The following is a 17,489-nucleotide window of genomic DNA, read 5'->3' as shown; positions in this document are numbered from 1 at the left end:
CATCGTTTAGCAGATGTGAGAGTAAATCAGATTTTTAATTATGTGTATAGTACTAATAAAAGAGAACATTAGCATTTTTAATTGTAAGTCAGGTAACCAAAGGGAAAAAATAATTTACTGGTTATAGTAAGATGAGCCCTCCTGAAAACAAGCTAGACTAGGGCATAGCCCTGAGCTATGAAGGTACATAGACACCTTCTCCCCTCTCCTCCCTTTTCCTCCTCCCTCCACTTCTCCCTCTCTCCTCCCCTTCCTCCTTTCCTCTCACTCCTCCTTCCACTCTCTCCTTTTTTCCTTCTTTCTACAAAGAAAACACCTGCCCTGTGCCAGCACTTTTCTAGTCATTGGAGTTATAACAATGGACAAAACAGATAAAAACTGCTTGCATGGATTTATATTCTATTAGCTATAAACAATATACAGATAAATTTATATAAAATATTATATTAAGTGCTATGAAGAAAAATAAAGGATGGCAAAGGATAGATTACACTGGAGTAATCTGGCAGAACTACTTTGTGAATATTCATTTTGTGTTCTTGCGTAGTAATGGCGAGAAAGTTATTAACATAAATGTAGCAGCTATAATAATTACACATTTATTTTGCTCGTAAACGTGAAAGAAGACTTTCCTATACTATTGGCAGATAAATGTTCACATTTTTCTAGTATTTTAAAAAAGAAATATGTTTGTCTTTACCTGAAAATTTTGGATGGTTCATTGTGAAGGATATTACTTTATTGTTTTCTAAGATGTTAACTAATGATTCTTCTTGTTTTTACTGACTTGAAATGGAAAGTTTGTTACCTACTATATTTTTATACTATGGTTAATTTATGGACTTATTTTTGTTATTGTATTAACCTTACTTTAAGTGGCATGTATTTACAAATCCCATATAATAAAACCCTAATATGCAAATCGACTGAATGACAGAGTGACCCGTCTCTATGATGCGCACTGACCACCAGGGGCAGATGCTCAACGCAGGAGCTGCCCCCTGGTGGTCATGCGCTCCCATAGGGTGAGCGCCACTCAGCCAGAAGCCAGGCTCATGGCTGGCAAGCACAGTGGCAGTGGCGGGAGCCTCTCCCACCTCCACTGCAGGTGGGCGGTAAGGAGTGAGGGGTCCCAGACTGCTAGAACCCCAGATTGTGAGAGGAATGTCTGACTGCCAGGGGGATCGGGCCCAAGCCGGGAGGCAGACATCCCCCAAGGGGTCCCAGACTGTGAGAGGGCGCAGGCTGGGCTGAGGGACCACCCCCCCTCCGAGTGCATGAATTTTGTGCACCAGGCCTCTAGTAAATTATAATTTATACTAAATAATTACATTTGAAAAGTTTATTCTGTGACTTAAACTTTTGCTAAATTGGCAGTTAATTTGACTTGATGAAGTTTTATTGTTATTTAGAAAACCAAATTATGTAAACAGTGATTTATATTACAAAGATATGTTGGAACAGATAGAGCCTGAAAGCAAGTGGTGATAGAAGTACACTTCTTCTGTATGGCCATTAAAATGTAATTTGAATTTTATATGTTCTCTAAAGGACTTCATAGGCAGAATTCAAAATACTGCTTTTAATAAAGAACCAAGCATTTGGGGAGTATTCTTTTTTTTTTAATCCTCACCCAAGGATAGGTCTTTATTGCTTTTAGAGAGAGAGAGAGAGGAAGGGGGTGGGGGTAAGAGAGAGAGAGAAAAACATTGATCGATTGCCTCCTGTACATACCCTGACTGGGGATCGAACCTGCAACATATGTATGTGCCCTGACCAGGAATCAAAACCACAACCTTTTTGTGTATGGGATGATGTTCCAACCAGGACTGGGGAGTATTCTTTTATTTTTATTTACTTATTTATTTTTTAATTTTAGAAGATGATATAATATCAAATGTTAGAGAATTATTTCAAAAGTTGATAGAAGATAGTAATAGTATATAAATTAACATGACAAAATTATTTTACCTAAAACATCATTCACAACTATAGAAATGACTGTTGCATAGCTATCAAAATAGTTTTTTAGATCTTTTGATGGGGAGTATTCTTGAAGGAATTATTGCTTCTAACATAATTTGAAAGGAATTTTAGGTTTGAGGTATCTTATAATCATTGTACCATTTCTAATTTAGTTTAAAAAGTAAATGTGGAAGAGGACCAAGATGGTGGCATAGGTAAACACCTGTACTTGCTGCCTCTCACAACCACATCAAAACCACAACTAAAAGACAAAACAACTATCATCCAGAATCGTGGGAAAGCTGGCTGAGTGGAAGTTCTACAACTAGAAGGAAAGAGAAAAGTGCATTGAGACTGATAGGAGGTGCGGAGGCGCGGAACAGGCTGGAAACCGGGTGTGCTGTTTTTTGTTGTTATTTTCAATTGGGAGAGAGATACAAGCTCCCGATTGCTCTGAACTCCAGTTCCGGGCGAGACTCTGGGGACCCAGACTCATATGGGGAGAAACTGGACTGTCTGACATCAGGCCAGAGTGCAGGGCAGCTTTCTCTCAGAGGTGCTCACAGTGAGCATTGTTCCTGCGCGGGGGCACAGGACACAAAGATGCAGTGACCTCTCCAGTGCAGGGCTGACTGGCAGCCATTGCTGTTGGCTCCGCCCTGGTGATTCCCTGAGACCCTGCCCCACCCAATTTACAACCCCACCCAAGCTGTGCGCAGCAGCTTTTGCATATGACTGGCCTGTCCTTTCTCAGCCTAAAACCTGTCAAACTGCAGCTGGGTCAGAGAGCCCCAAAGCTTCCAAAAGTAGGCCCAAGGCCCGGCAGCAGCAGTCTGCCTTGCTTCACAGCTGGGCCTTATCTGGGCACTTCCAAACCCCATACAAAGAGGAGGAATCTGCAGATCTCTCTGTAGCTCCTGCTGGGTAGCCTCAGGCAGTGGCTGACTTTGTACCTCCTTGGAGATCCAAGAGCCAGTGTACCCAGTGGTCGGTGTCAGACTATACCAGATTACAACTCTTCACATCCATAAGCAACACACTCAAGGGGCAGACTCAGTGAGCACCAAAGCCCCACTGAAGCAAGTCCTTCCCCATAAGGGTGTCTCCTGCATAGCAGTTCTTCCATTGTAGACACAGCTGATCCTCACACCCAATTAGCCTGGAGGTCAATTCTTCCCAGTGATACCAACAACAATCAAGGCTTAACTACAAGACTGTGCACACAGCCCACAAAGGGGTGCACCAAGAGTGTCCACCTCAGGTGATTGGGGAGGCTGAGCCACTGGGTCCTATAGGACACCTACCACACAAGTCCACTCTATCAACTCAGGGAAGCAGCCAAAATGCAGAGACAAAGAAACATGTCACAAATGAAAGAAATTGAGGAAAGCAAACTACTGGATATAGAGTTCAAAACCACAGTTATAAGGTTACTCAAGAATCTTCTAGAAACCTCCGAGGAACTTAGTGAGATCTTTAAGGATCTTAGTGAGAATGCCAAAAAAATGGAAAAGGACCAGTCAGAAATTAAGCATACACTGACTGAAATAAAGAATAATATACAGAGGTTCAACAGTAAACTAGAGGATCCCAAGAATCAAGTCAAAGATTTGAAATACGAGGAAGCAAAAAACACCCAACCGGAAGAGCAAAAAGAAAAAAGAATCCCTAGCCAGTTTGGTTCAGTGGATAGAGCGTCGGCCTGCAGACTGAAGGGTCCCAGGTTCGATTCCGGTCAAGGGCATATGCCTGGGTTGTGGGCTCGGTCCCCAGTGGGGGGTGTGCAGGAGGCAGCCTGTCAGTGATTCTGTCATCATTGATGTTTTTATATCTCCCTCTCCATTCCTCTCTGAAATAAATAAAAAATATATTTTAAAAAAAGAATCCAAAAATATGAAGATAGTGTAAGGAGCCTCTGGGACAACTTCAAGCATACCAACATCCTAATTATGGGGGTGCCAGAAGAAGAGAGAGAGCAAGATATTGAAAACGTATTTGAAGAAATAATGACAGAAAACTTCCCCCACCTGGTGAAAGAAATAGACTTACAAGTCCAGGAAGTGCAGAGAACTCCAAACAAGAGGAATCCAAAGAGGACCACACCAAGACACATCATAATTAAAATGCCAAGAGCAAAAGACAAAGAGAGAATATTAAAAGCAGCAAGAGAAAAACAGTCAGTTACCTACAAGGGAGTACCCATACGACTGTCAGCTGATGTCTCAACAGAAACTATGCAGGCCAGACGAGAGTGGCAAGAAATATTCAAAGTGATGAATAGCAAGAACCTACAACCAAGATTACTCTACCCAACAAAGCTATCATTCAGAATTGAAGGTCAGATAAAGAGCTTCACAGACAAGAAAAAGCTAAAGGAGTTCATCACCACCAAATAAGTATTATATGAAATGCTGAAGGGTATTCTTTAAGAAGAGGAAGAAGAAGAAAAAGGTAAAGATAAAAAATTATGAACAAAGTGACAACAAATACACATCTATCTAAAAATCAAATGAATAAAAAAATCTGATGAACAGAATAAACTGGTGAATGTAATAGAATCAGGGGCATAGAAAGGGAGCGGACTGACAATTCTCAGGAGGAAGGGGGTGTGGGGGTGCGGGAAGAGATTGGACAAAAATCTTACACCTGTGGATGAGGACGGGTGGGTGAGGGCATGGGGTGGAGGGGAGCTATGGGGGGAAAAAGAGGAACATTTGTAATAATCTGAACAATAAAGATTAAAAAAAAAGTTAATGTGTATTTAGGAAGATATAATTATACCAAATGAATATAAGAAAAATATGTTAGGAGCAAATGATATACATATTACTTTGTTTTCTTATTTAATGTCATATATTTCAAAAAGTTTAAATGTCAAAAATAATATATACCCTTTAGTTTGGTGACTCAAACTAATCTCTAGTGTAAAAATCCAAAGTATGTGAAATCTCTGCCGCCTCTGCACTGCATCGCTGGCCAGTACAGTCCTGGCTGACTTCTCACCCACATCACCACTCCAGTGTTGTTCAGTCCCTCACTGGATGTGAGTGGATGGCGGTCAGCTGGGGGCAGGAAAGGGGCCTACACATTGAGCTATGCAGTCATGTGGTCATCTGTGCCATTTGAGTCCACTCTTCTTTCCCCAGCCTGCATGTTTAATGATGCCCTCTAGAAAGTGGACCAAAGAAATTAGGCAACCATTTCAGACAGGTGGGCTGATTTAAAAAAAATTAGTAGAGACCATACTTACTCTGCTTTTTGAATACTCTTAGTGCAAGAAGAAGCTAGGTGTTGAAGTTAGTATTTAATTCTCAGCATATTATTATGTGCAGTTTTCTTTTCTTCTTGCCAAACATTCCTTAAAGCTGTTGAATTATTGGAGGCCCTGAGATGAAACCATTAATTTGGCAAATGTTCAAAAGTACCAGGCACAGATACAGAAATAAACATATAGTTTCTCCTTAGTTTTGGCACCAGTTGGACATAGGAAAGCTGTTCTGGCTCTTACCTGTTTGGGTGAGTCTTCAAGGTCTATCTATAGGGGTTGAAACAGTACCAGCTCACCCCCTCTCCCACCACAGGTATCTCTTACCTGTGGTGATGCCTGATTCATTGGGATTCCAGACCTGTCAGCTTCTTCAGTTGTCCTTCAGGCTTGCTCCGATACACAGGCTCAGAAAAGAGGGAATGGCGACATGGGTAGGCTCTCTTCAAGCTGGCAGATGTAAATAAGCCAGATGGTTGAGTAGCAAAAATGAAATGTTGACTAAAAGCTGTGAGGTAAGAGATGATTAAAATGGTGCACTTTGGTTATGTAAAGGAACAAAGGAAGAAAGAAAGGAAGGGATTTGTCAAGAGGTGTTATTGGCCAGAAAAAAGTAGTGGGGTGTTGAAGATTGTAGCAGGTTTTTGGGTCACTCATTCTTACAGGTGGAGGAGGAAACAGGAGAAAGGGGTTAACAGGGCCGTGAATTGCTGCAAATATGGTATCAACATATCTACATTGATCTTTTTAAAGAATCTATACTAATAAAAGCCTAGGTGGTCATCATGCCCTCATGCTGTCACAATCCATCACCAGAGTGGGCGGGGCTTGACGCTGCATGTGCAGTGCGGGGGCGGGTCCCAGAGGCTGCTCCCTGCGGCTTCCACCGGGGAGCCAGCGGCCCCCCACAGGCCACAGAGGCAGGACGCCTGGCTCTGGCCTACCTCTTTGAGGCAATCCATTGAGGAGCCCTGTATGGGTGGGTGGGGCCTACCTCTTTGGGATGATCGATCCCGGGGCTCCTGCACTGTGAGATGGCACAGGCCAGGCTGGGGGACCGTCCCCTCCCCCGAGTGCATGAATTTTGTGCACCGGGCCACTAGTATGTAATAAGTTGATGTAAAGTAAATGACATGCCTTGCCTATGGCTCAGTGGTTGAGTGTCGGTCATGGTTCAATTCCCGGTCAGGGCACATACGCGGATTACAGGCTCGATCCCCAGTAGGGGGTGTGCAGGAGGCAGCTGATCATGATTCTCTGTCATCATTGATGTCTCTCTCTCCCTTTCTCTGAAATCAATAAAAACATATATGTTTTTTAAAAAGTAAACGACAAAAGTCAGATCTCCCAACTGTATATTTTGTGAGTTATTTGACAGAATCATTTTAAATATTAAAGTGTGTGAGCAAAAGTGTTTTTAAATTAAGTCCAGTGCCAGAGTCATTTACAATATGTAGATTTTGATCCACAGATTTCTCCTTCTAATGAAATTTTACAGTAAATATCTGACATGGGTAATAACTCAAATTACAATTACTTATGTGATTTTCACTGTCAGGATATTTTTTATTCCAATTTTAACTTCGTAGGAAAACCCTCCTCCAAAGTTTCTGTATAAAAAGGTTTAAATACTCAACATGGCCAGATTGATATTTATATTTCATTGTTCCTACTGTATTTAAAAGAAAATTGGAAGTAGTATGGTGAAAGAGAAAAATGAAATGTCTGTGAAATGAAAAAGGAAAATAAGTGTAGGAAATAAGTGTAGCAACTGTTTTAAGAGTTGGTGATAAGTTTTTAAGAAGGCAGCAGAGGGGAAAATCATTGTTTTGGCTTTTTGGAGCAGATGAAACAAGAGCAGTTTATAGTCTTTTAAAAATATACATATATATTTTTTTAATTGATTTCAGAGAGGAAGGGAGAGTGAGAGTGAGATAGAAATATCAGTGATGAGAGAGAATCATTGGCTTCCTCCTGCACGCCTCCTACTGGGGATTGAGCCCACAACTTGGGCATGTGCCCTGACCCAATCGAACCTTGAACTCATAGGTCAATATTCAACCACTGAGCAACACCAGCCGGGCTCTAGTCTTCTTTCCTGACTTTTATATTGCCCTTCATTTCTGTTTGCTTTCACTGAAAGATGAGTAAAATTGGGCTTCCTTTTTTCTAACTATATGGCTTTACTAGAAAGCTCCCTGTTCATACGTAGTCTGACTGGACTGCATGTCTGCCCTTGACAACCCAGAGTGCTCAGGAACAGGAGACGATCTGATAATGTATCTCTTGAGTGGGTCATTGTGTAGTTCCTACAATTGGCTCCTTGTAAAGCCGGTTTAGTACATCAGCATTGCTTTGTGAGCCCAGTTTGTATAATTGGTGCAGTGTGTCCTCCAAACTCCCTCCCTTTTTTTTTCTTGTGGCAAATAGGTCAAGGTGAGTGGGATAAATGGGACTCACTGGAGTGCATGGGGCAGATATTAAAGAGCAGTTTCTACAATGTCAGGAGTGGCATACTCACATATTTCTGATACTTCCACAAAAGTCTGTCCTCAGTACTTCCACAGAGCTTTGTAATATCTCTAATATTTCCCTCACCCTGTTGTACTTTCTGTTACTCTGCTTGACTGGAAGCACTTTCAGGGCAAGGGCTGGTTCTCATTTATCTTTGTATCTATATTTCAGTGTCTTGTACAAAGCAGGCATTTGATAAAGGTTAGTCGGTTTTAAAACACAGACACAACTATAGAAGTCTACCATTTCCCCGACCCTGTAATGGGTGAGTTACATGTATACTTTTCTTTTCATAGTACTTGGCCATATGGAAAAAGTTCTAATCTAATTTGGATTGTTTATACTAACTTTAATAATGGGAGGAATGGTTAGAAAATAAATGTAAGCAAAAAAGAAAAGCCACCCGTAACCCTCTTTCCCCCAGCAGTAATTGCATTTAGCATTTTGTGATTTTTATCTTTTTTCCTATGTACATGTATATATTTTTCATAAGTTGTATCACATGAACATGTGTAATCTAATCTAATTTTCAGTGTAGTCATAGATGCTCAATAGGTATTTGTTTTAATGAATATTTTTCATGTTTTCAAATATACTATAAAATTTTTATGGTTACCTAATATTCTATTATATGAATATACTATAATTTATTTAACCAATCATTTATTGCTTAATGGTTAGGCTGCTTATTCATTTAAAGGAATGTTTGATCATGCACACTTCTCTGGTTTCATTCCTTTCCCCTCCCACTCTTTACTTTAGTCAAATTAATCCACTTTTAAGGCTTTGAAAGCCTCATCTTTTACGTCCAGATATTTGCAATGCTGTTCCTTCTGCTCATAACACACTTCCCACTTTGCCTAGCTAATACCCTATGTTCAGCCATTTCTTCTTCTTGGAAGTTTCCCCAGACTGGATTAGTTGTCTCTCCAAAGTGCTTCAAAGGTGGCATTTTGTACTTACTCCTAGAAGCACTCAGTCTGCTGTATTTTAATTGCATGCTTTCTAGACTATAAACACCTTCAGGAAAGGAGCTATGCCTTATTTCCTGTTGCATTTCCCAGCCCTTAAGTGCAGTGCCAGGTATATAGCAGGAACTTAGTAAATATATTTTTGAATGAATGAATACATGAAGGATCCCCCAGTTTCCAATGTGTATCATTAAGTGGTGATCTTCAACAGTCTCATATTTTTTATTTATCAGATAAGCATGTCTTTTATTTATAAAGTGCTTTATAGTATACAAAATATTTTCAAAACTATTACATCATATTGTTAAACTTTGACTAACTTTTAGTATTATGCATTATAAAATGAATTGATATGTTTAAATTCTTAATATATTAGTCTTTATTGGTATTTAAATGAAAATGTTAGTAATTCTCATATCTTATCTAAGTTGAGAATTTGTTTTCTAAGCAAATAGACTATATTTTAACCCTATCTTAAGTTATGATTAACTATTAACTCTGATGAGTGTTTTGTAATTATGGTTAAATTGATTTAAAACTATAGCATAAAGCTAAAGGCCATTATTATTATTATTATTATTATTATTATTATTATTTTGTGGCTAATGATTCATAATAATCAGGCTTTGATCAGGTAACAAGAAGAATAGTCATACAGCAGATACTTGATTGGACAGGGATCAGAGAACCTAATAATAACTTCAAAAATAAAAGCACTTGATTAGGCTCAGAAAATAGAATTGAATTCTTCACAGTTCTCATTAAGTGACAATTATCCTTTCTTTTCCTTCTTCGTTCATCTTACAGCAGTGATTCCCACTTGGACATGCACACCTTTGGGGGTAGAGGGGGTGGTGCCTGAGTCTCTGAGGAGCTTTTTCAGCCCCTTTAACCCTCTCCCTATATTGGCAATTATATCGCCATCTGTGATGAATGATGATCAGGTGTGTGAAGATAGAAACAGGCTGGGAACCACTCCCTTTCAAGATAACCAACTGGAACTCCTCCCTCAGAAAAAGCCATACATAGTGTTAGAGTAGACGGGATGCTAGATATTGTAGTCTGCCACTGATTGATTAGTTGTGTGAATTTAGGCAGATCATTTCTTCTCTTCACCTTCAGCTTCCTTTCAGTAAAACGAAAGGATTGGATTAGATGATCTGTAAACTCACTTTTAGAAATGATCTGATTTTTCTGATGATCAAATATACAAAAATAACCTTACTCTTGAAAGAAGAAATATATGTGAATGAAAAATGGGATTATTTCTTTGTGTAAAATGTGATGGCACTGGTTTAACAGATTATAAGTAGTATTATACATTTAAAGAGCTCTTTAAATGAATCTTCAGTAAGTAATTTCAAATTGCTGACAATTCTTCATTATCTCAGAAAAAGAACATTCCTGGTGATTTCTTTTATCTTTACTCAAGCTCTTGAATCTAGGACAGTGATCTCATCTGGCCTGATTGTCTTAAATATCATCTCTGTGCTGACGACTTGATACCTGAAAACTGCATTGCTCCTCTGAAATTGCCGGCCAGTTTACCAGTCCTCTGAGATATCAAATGGGCATCTCAAACTTAATCTGCCTAAACGGAATTCCTGATTTCCCTCCAAACCTGCTATTCTTTAAGTCTTCCATATTTGATCAAGACAGAAACTTTGGAGTTTCTTTGGTTACTAATACTTAACCATCAATCTATTGGCAAAGGTTTTTTTTTACTTCCCGAATATAACCAAACACTGCCCACTTCTCACCAGCACTCCTTCCTACTGCCCTATTCCACTAGAGTCTATTTTCAGTCAAGAGCCAGAAGCATTCATTTTTAGTTATAAATTATGTCATTGTCACTCCTCTACTCATAACCTTCAGTGGCTCCCCATTTCCCTTAGCATAAAAGTCCAACAGTCAATGAAGTTTTGTATGACCTGGCACTTCATTACTTCTCATTTCATACTTTCTCTCTTATTCACTTTTCTTCAGACACACTGGTCACCTTGCTATTGACAGAATATTCCAGACACACTCCCTCCTCAGAATCTTTGCATCGGCTGTTCTTCTGCCTGAAACTAACTCCCCAGATATTCACAGAACTGCTCTCTCACCTCCTTCCAGTTTCTATGTTAACTATTTGGTGTAAGGTCTAAACTGACTTTTCTATTTAAAATTGCATGCTACTACTACCACCACCCTGCACTTTACACTTTCCTTTCCTCCATAGCATGTAGCACCATCTAATAATACTGTAATTTATTAATCTTGTTTATTGTCTCTCTTCTAAAATGTCAGCTTTGGAGGGCAGGGATTTGTTTCGGTTTGGTTCACTGCTGTATCACTGGCTTTGTGACATTTGGCAAATAATCTGCAGAATCTCTTTTCTCATCTGTAAAAATAAAGGGGATAGTAAATGGTTATATATTGTTTATAGATATAATTTTGGCTAAGTACTCCTTAGTGAGTTTATATTAAGGCTGAAGAAGTCATGAGTTGCAAACTACAAGCAGTAACATATGCATATAGGAGGGCGGGACTCAAGAAAAGGTGTCCCTCTGGCCTGTCTGGCCAGGAAGCAGCAGCACTCCTGCCCACCTGTGCTGAGAATAGCTTCCTCTGGGAATCCTCATGCTTTCTTTTCTCACTGCTACTTTTCACGGCTGGTTCTTAAGACCTGCACAGCACTGATGCTGCTGTTCTCTCTGCTCGGGGCTCAAAGGGTTAGAGGGGGTGCATGGGGCCCAGACCACTTTTGCAGTGCACTTTCCATTTAAGAAACAGTTTATAACTTTTTTATTGAAAAAAATTAATTCCTAATTTCCAGGCTTCATCAAAGGGAACTCTGGAACATAACCCATTCAGAAGTTATGAGATATGCCTTTTAAAATGGCATTTCAGTTGCCACATGTTACTGAAAGAGGAAAAATGTTACCAGAAGAGGCAAGATTAAAATATCCTCAGAGCTCAACTAGTCCTGAAAGTATATTTATTATGTATTTAAGCCTTTAAAGGTTGCAAATCTGTTATTTATTCATACAAATTTGCTTTATGAAGATAAAATGTCTATGAGGACAATGGAAAAGTACATATTTTGATAACCTAATATCGTAGTGACATGAAAGTACTCCATGTGTAGCAAAACATAATTTAATCCTTAAAAATATTGGTCCCTGCTTCCCTATTTTGACAGGTGAAAGGGAATGTTGAGGGTGGTGGCTATGACTGGAGTAGGACCAGAAGGAACTGGCCGTTGGTTATTAGCGGCTGTCCTTGCCTTGACTCTTCTCAGGTTGTACTTTCTTGTTTGTTTTTTTGTTTTTTTTTCAGTTTAGCACAGAAGCCTTCGCTTCAGAAATTATGAGGTGAACTCCTCAGAATGAGCTAGTTTTACACAAGAGCAATTCAGTAGCACCTGGGGCTGAGAGAAACAGTCTATGTACTGTGGAAATTTTTGTGCCTTTTCTGTCCTGTGTGCCTGTGTGAAGAAAGGTTGTAGAAAGAGTAGGTCTGCCTTCTCTCCTGACACCCCAGAAGGGCAAGTTGCCATTGGACCTCCTCCCTCAGTACCCACTAGTGTGCTCTATGGTCACGAGTGTCTTCCTTCTTCACTTTCTGTTCCTGGCTTTAACTGTGTTGCCTTTGACTCTGTGAATAGAGCTGTGCATTGGTTAAGTTCATAGGTTTTGAGGCAGACCTGGTTTGAGTTCTGGCTCCATTGTTTACTTAATTATTTTCTTAATCTCAACTTGTTTATCTCTAGAATTGGGAGGGGATAATATGCGTAGTACCTCCATATAGTACTATGATGAGAATTAAATAAGATAATGCATAAAAATGTTTAGCACAGGCCCTTACACATGTAAATAAGCTCAATAGATGTTAGCTATTACTATAAAATCTACTTTAAGCTGCATTTCTTTTATTCACTTTTTTTTTTTAAGCAGGCTTAATTCACTTTATTTTTCTTGCATAAAATTATTTGGTTGGCCACAGCTGGAGCTTGGGTCCTCTGCACAGAAACTCTGGTGTGGGTCTTTACAAGATGGTCAGTGAATTCCTAATAGGGAGACTTGGTGAACACAGTCTCTGTCCAGAGATCCGGGGTGAGATAGCTGTAGGTCTTAGAGATGGCATCAAAGGTGGCCTTGGCGAAGTTGCCCAGGGTGGCAGTGCAGCCCCTGGCCAAGGTGTAGCAGTCATCAATACCAGCCATCATCAGCAACTTCTTAGGCACAGGGGCCGAGACAATGCCAGTACCCCGGGGACAGGGATGAGGCGCACCAGTACAGAGCCACAGCGGCCAGTCACCCTGCAAGGAACGGATGTGGGGCTTGCCGAGCTTGTTTCCCCAGTAGCCTTGCTGCACAGGGACAACAGAGAGCTTGGCCGGGATGATGGCTCCACAGAATGCAGTGGCTACTTCCTTTGAGCACTTAACACCCAGACCAACAGGTCCATTGTAGTCCCCAATGGCAACAAATGCCTTGAACCGGATCCTCTGACCAGCACATGTCTGCTTTTGCACGGGCATAATCTTCAAGACCTGATCCTTGAGGGATGTCCCCAAGAAAAAGTCAGTGATCTCTGATTCCTTGATGGGCAAGGAGAATAGACAGATTTCCTCTAGGGATTTGATCTTCATGTCCTTGACGAGGCGGCCTAGCTTGGTGACAGGGATCCACTCCTTGTCCTTGTCCTTGTCCTTGCCTTCACTAGCTCCGCTGCCTCGGCCCCTTCCCCAACCCCAGCCATGACCCAGACCCCCGAATGCCACTGCCAAATTGCCACAACCTCCTATTCTGGGGGGCCCCTGGGGCCTCTTGGCCCTCCCACAGCACTGGCATCAACCGCCATTTAGTGTTTCGTCGGAAAAGAACTATTCACTCTCAACAAAATATTAATAATATACATGAATAACTATCCATACCCTTTGCTGGGTGCCAAGAATACAACAGTGACCTAAACAGATGTGGCCTCGACCACACTGAGTCCAGTGAGATTTTTGTGCCTTGGAACTTGTCAATTAGTAGAAGAAAACTTTTTGACTCCGTCTAAAGCAGAAAAATTTAAATTGAAGCAGGGATGAAGTTTTAAATTAAAAGCTTAATAAAAGACTGAAGTTTAAAAAATAAAAGACTTAGGAAAATCAGTGTACTTTTGCAGCGTTTTGAATAGAAGTGCTTCTACAAGATTTAGATTGCCTGTAAGGACAATTAGTAGGTCAGCACTGTACAAGTAAGAAAGGGAGTAGAAAGAAATAAGGTCTGTGAAGTAGACTGGAGCAAGTCCATGGAGGTTTTTTAAAAAAAGTGAAACAAGGAAAGCAATTGTGAACTGAAAAGTGAAGTCAGTAATTTTCCAGCACAAAAGTCATAACCTCTGGTGCAGAATCTGAATTTAAGAACTAGTTTGAAAGAGGCAGGATTTGGTTTAGAAATAAAAACTTCTATGTGATAGTTATATTCATATTTTGGTAACTTGTTTGTTTTAATATCAATAAATAATATGTCAGAATATGCTATTAACAATAAGTAGTACATTTTATATATTGTAATAACACATTTTAAATATATTTTTTACTATAGTGAACAGATTATGTTGATATATTTATTTACTTGGAAAAATCTTACTGCAAAATATTTTTATATAATCTTATCTATTAAAATTAGGCTATTTTAGAAACAAATGAATATCAATCAACTGATAAATGGGTGAATAGAATGTGTTACATTCATGCAATATAATGTTATTTGGCAATAAAAAGAATTGTAGTACAATATGGTTGGAGTATGTAATGAGCCATGCTAAGTGATAGAAGCAGGTCACAAAAGATCACATACTATATAATTCAATTTATAGGAAACATCCAGAATAGGTAAATTTATAGAGACAGAAAGTAGATAATGGTTGTATACTAGTCGGGGAGAGAATGGGGTTAGGGAAAAATGGGGAGTGACTGCTAATAGGTATGGGGTTTCTTTTGGGGCGATGAAAATTTTCTAAAATTTGTTGTGGTCATGATTGCATAACTCTAAATATACTAAAAACCATTGAATTGTACAGTTTTTTTCTTTAAGATTTTTAAAAATTGATTTTTGGAGAGAGAGAGAGGGAGCGTGGGAATGAGAGCAAAACATCAATTGGCTGCCGCCTGCATACCCCCTACTGGGGGATTGAGCACGCAATTCGGACATGTGCCCTGACTGGAAATTGAAATGTAACCTTTTGGTTCATGGGTTGATGCTCAACCACTAAGCATCGTTTTGTTTTAGGTATATTTATGGTGAACAATATGTTGCTAGATTATCTCTCTTTTTAATCTCATCTGAGAGTCTTTTTAAAAAATTTATCTTTATTGTTGAATGTATTTTTAACAATACATTTTATAAATTAATTTTTTAAAAATTAATTGCAGAGAGGAAGGGAGAGGGAGAGAGACAGAAACATTAATGATGGTAGAGAATTATAGATCGGCTGCCTCCTGCATCCCACTGGGGATCGAGCCCTCAACCTGGGAATTGAACTGTGACCTCCTGGTTCATACGCTCAAACCACTGAGCAACATGGGGTAGGCCCCTCTCGCTTTTTTGTCCCATTGACCCCCTCCACTCCACACCAACCCCTCCCAGGCCTTCACTTACACTGTTGTCTGTGTCCAGGGACTACGCATCTATGCATATAAGTTCCCCAGTTCATCTCTTTTTTTGACTGTCTTATTTTGCTTAGCGTAATACTTTCCAGGTCCCTCTATGCTGTGTCAAAGGATAAGAGATTCTTCTTTTTTACAGCTGCATAGTATTCCATGGTGTAAATGTACCACCGCTTTTTTTATCCACTTGTCTACTGATGGGCACTTGGGCTATTTCCAGATCTTAATTGTAAATTGTGCTGCTATGAACATAGGGGTGCATGAATTCTTTCTGATAGGTGTTTCAGGTTTCTTAGGATATAGTCCTAGAAGTGGGTTCACTGGGTGAAAAGGCAGTTCCATTTTTAATTTTTTGAGAAAACTCCATACTGTTTTCCATAGTGACTGTACCAGTCTGCATTCCCACCAGCAGTGTACTAGGGTTCCCTTTTCTCCACATCCTCACTAGCACTTGTAATTTGTTGATGATAACCATTCTGTCAGGTATGAGGTGATACCTCATTGTTGTTTTAATTTGCATCTCTCTGATGATAGTGACTTCAAGCATCCTATATAATAAAAGCCTAATATGCTAAATATCCAGTCGTCTGGTCAGCCATTCAACCAATCAAAGCATAATATGCTAATGATATGCTAAGGCCGCTCAACTGCTCGCTATGATGTGCACTGACCACCAGGGGGCAGATGCTTCAACCAGTAGGTTAACTTGCTGCTGGGGTCCGGCTGATCGGGACTGAGCGAGATGGGCCAGACACGCCCTGGAGCCCTCCCCGGCTGGCCAACCTCCCATGTCTCTCCCCGGACCTGATTGTGCACTGGTGGGGTTTGCCTGCACCCTCTCGCAATCCAGGACCACTTAGGGGATGTCAGAGAGCCGGTTTTGGCCCAACGGTGGAACAACCGGTTGCCATGATGTGCACTGACCACCAGGGGACAGATGCTTAATGCAGGAGCTTCCCCCTGGTGGTCAGTGCGCTCCCACAGGGGGAGTGCTGCTCAGCCAGAGCTGGGCTCATGACTGGTGAGTGCAGTAGCGGTAGCGGGAGCTTCTCTCACTTCCGCAGCAGCACTAAGGATTTTCGACTGCTGGCTTAGGCCCACTCCCCATTGGGTGCTGGCCTAAGCCGGCAGTCAGATATCCCCCGAGGGCTCCTGGACTGCAAGAGGGTGCAGGCTGGGCTGAGGGACCCCCAACCCCCGAGTGCATGAATTTCGTGCACTGGGCCCCTAGTCTATATAATAAAAATCTAGTGGTCATGACACCGTAATGACCAAAGACTGGTCAACAGAAGGCTGCGTGCATGGCGAGGCATGTGCGGGCAGGCGGGGCCATGCGATTTCGCGCGCTGGGCTTCTGTTTTTTTTCATATGTCTCTTGGCCTTCTGTATATCTGCTATGAAGAAGTGTTTATTTAGGTCCTTTGCCCATTTTTTAAATTGGATTGTCTGTCTTCCTTTTGTTGAGATGTGTGAGTTCTTTATATATTTTGGATATTAACCCCTTATCAGATGTATCATTAGCAAATATGTTCTCCCATACATTGGGTTCCCTTTTTATTTTGATAATGGTTTCTTTTGCTGTGCAGAAGCTTTTTAATTTGATGTAGTACCATTTGTTTATTTTTTGCTTTCTATTGCCCTAGCAGATGTATTGGCGAAAACTGTGCAACCTGAGATGTTTGAGGTTTTGCTACCTATGGTTTCTTCTAGGATTTTTATGGTTTCACAACTTACATTTAAATCTTTTACACATTTTGAGTTTATTTTTGTCTATGGTGTAAATTGGTGTCTAGTTTCATCTTTTTGCATGTTGCTGTCCAATTTTCTCAGCACCATTTTTTGAAGAGACTGTCTTTAGTCCATTGTATCTTCTTGCCTTCTTTGTCAAATATTAATTGACCATAATGGTGTGGATCTATTTTTGGGTTCTCTGTTCTGTTCCATTAATCTATATGCCTGTTCTTGTGCCAGTACCAAGCTATTTATTTTGATTACAGTAGCTTTATAGTATAACTACAGTTATGTGGTATAAAGTTATCTGCTATTGTGATCCCTCCAACTTTGTTCTTTTTTCTCAAGATTGCTGTGGCTATTTGGGGACTTTTTTTTGTTCCATATGAATTTTTGG

At 40.3% G+C, this 17,489-nt stretch overlaps 1 protein-coding gene and 1 pseudogene across 2 annotated transcripts in view; one reads left to right on the top strand and one right to left on the bottom strand.

The window, feature by feature from the left end:
• SPIRE1 (spire type actin nucleation factor 1) overlaps positions 1–17,489 on the top strand; it is a 111,868-nt gene that overhangs the window by 34,634 nt on the left and 59,745 nt on the right. The gene's annotated exons all lie outside the window — the stretch shown is intronic.
• LOC103304484 (40S ribosomal protein S2-like) lies at positions 12,659–13,590 on the bottom strand (annotated as a pseudogene).

The sequence above is a fragment of the Eptesicus fuscus genome, chromosome 12 (genome assembly GCF_027574615.1).
Source record: "Eptesicus fuscus isolate TK198812 chromosome 12, DD_ASM_mEF_20220401, whole genome shotgun sequence".
Classification (NCBI taxonomy): domain Eukaryota; kingdom Metazoa; phylum Chordata; class Mammalia; order Chiroptera; family Vespertilionidae; genus Eptesicus; species Eptesicus fuscus.
The sequence above is the reverse complement of the archived record's forward strand: the minus strand, read 5'-3'. Positions and strand labels throughout refer to the sequence as shown.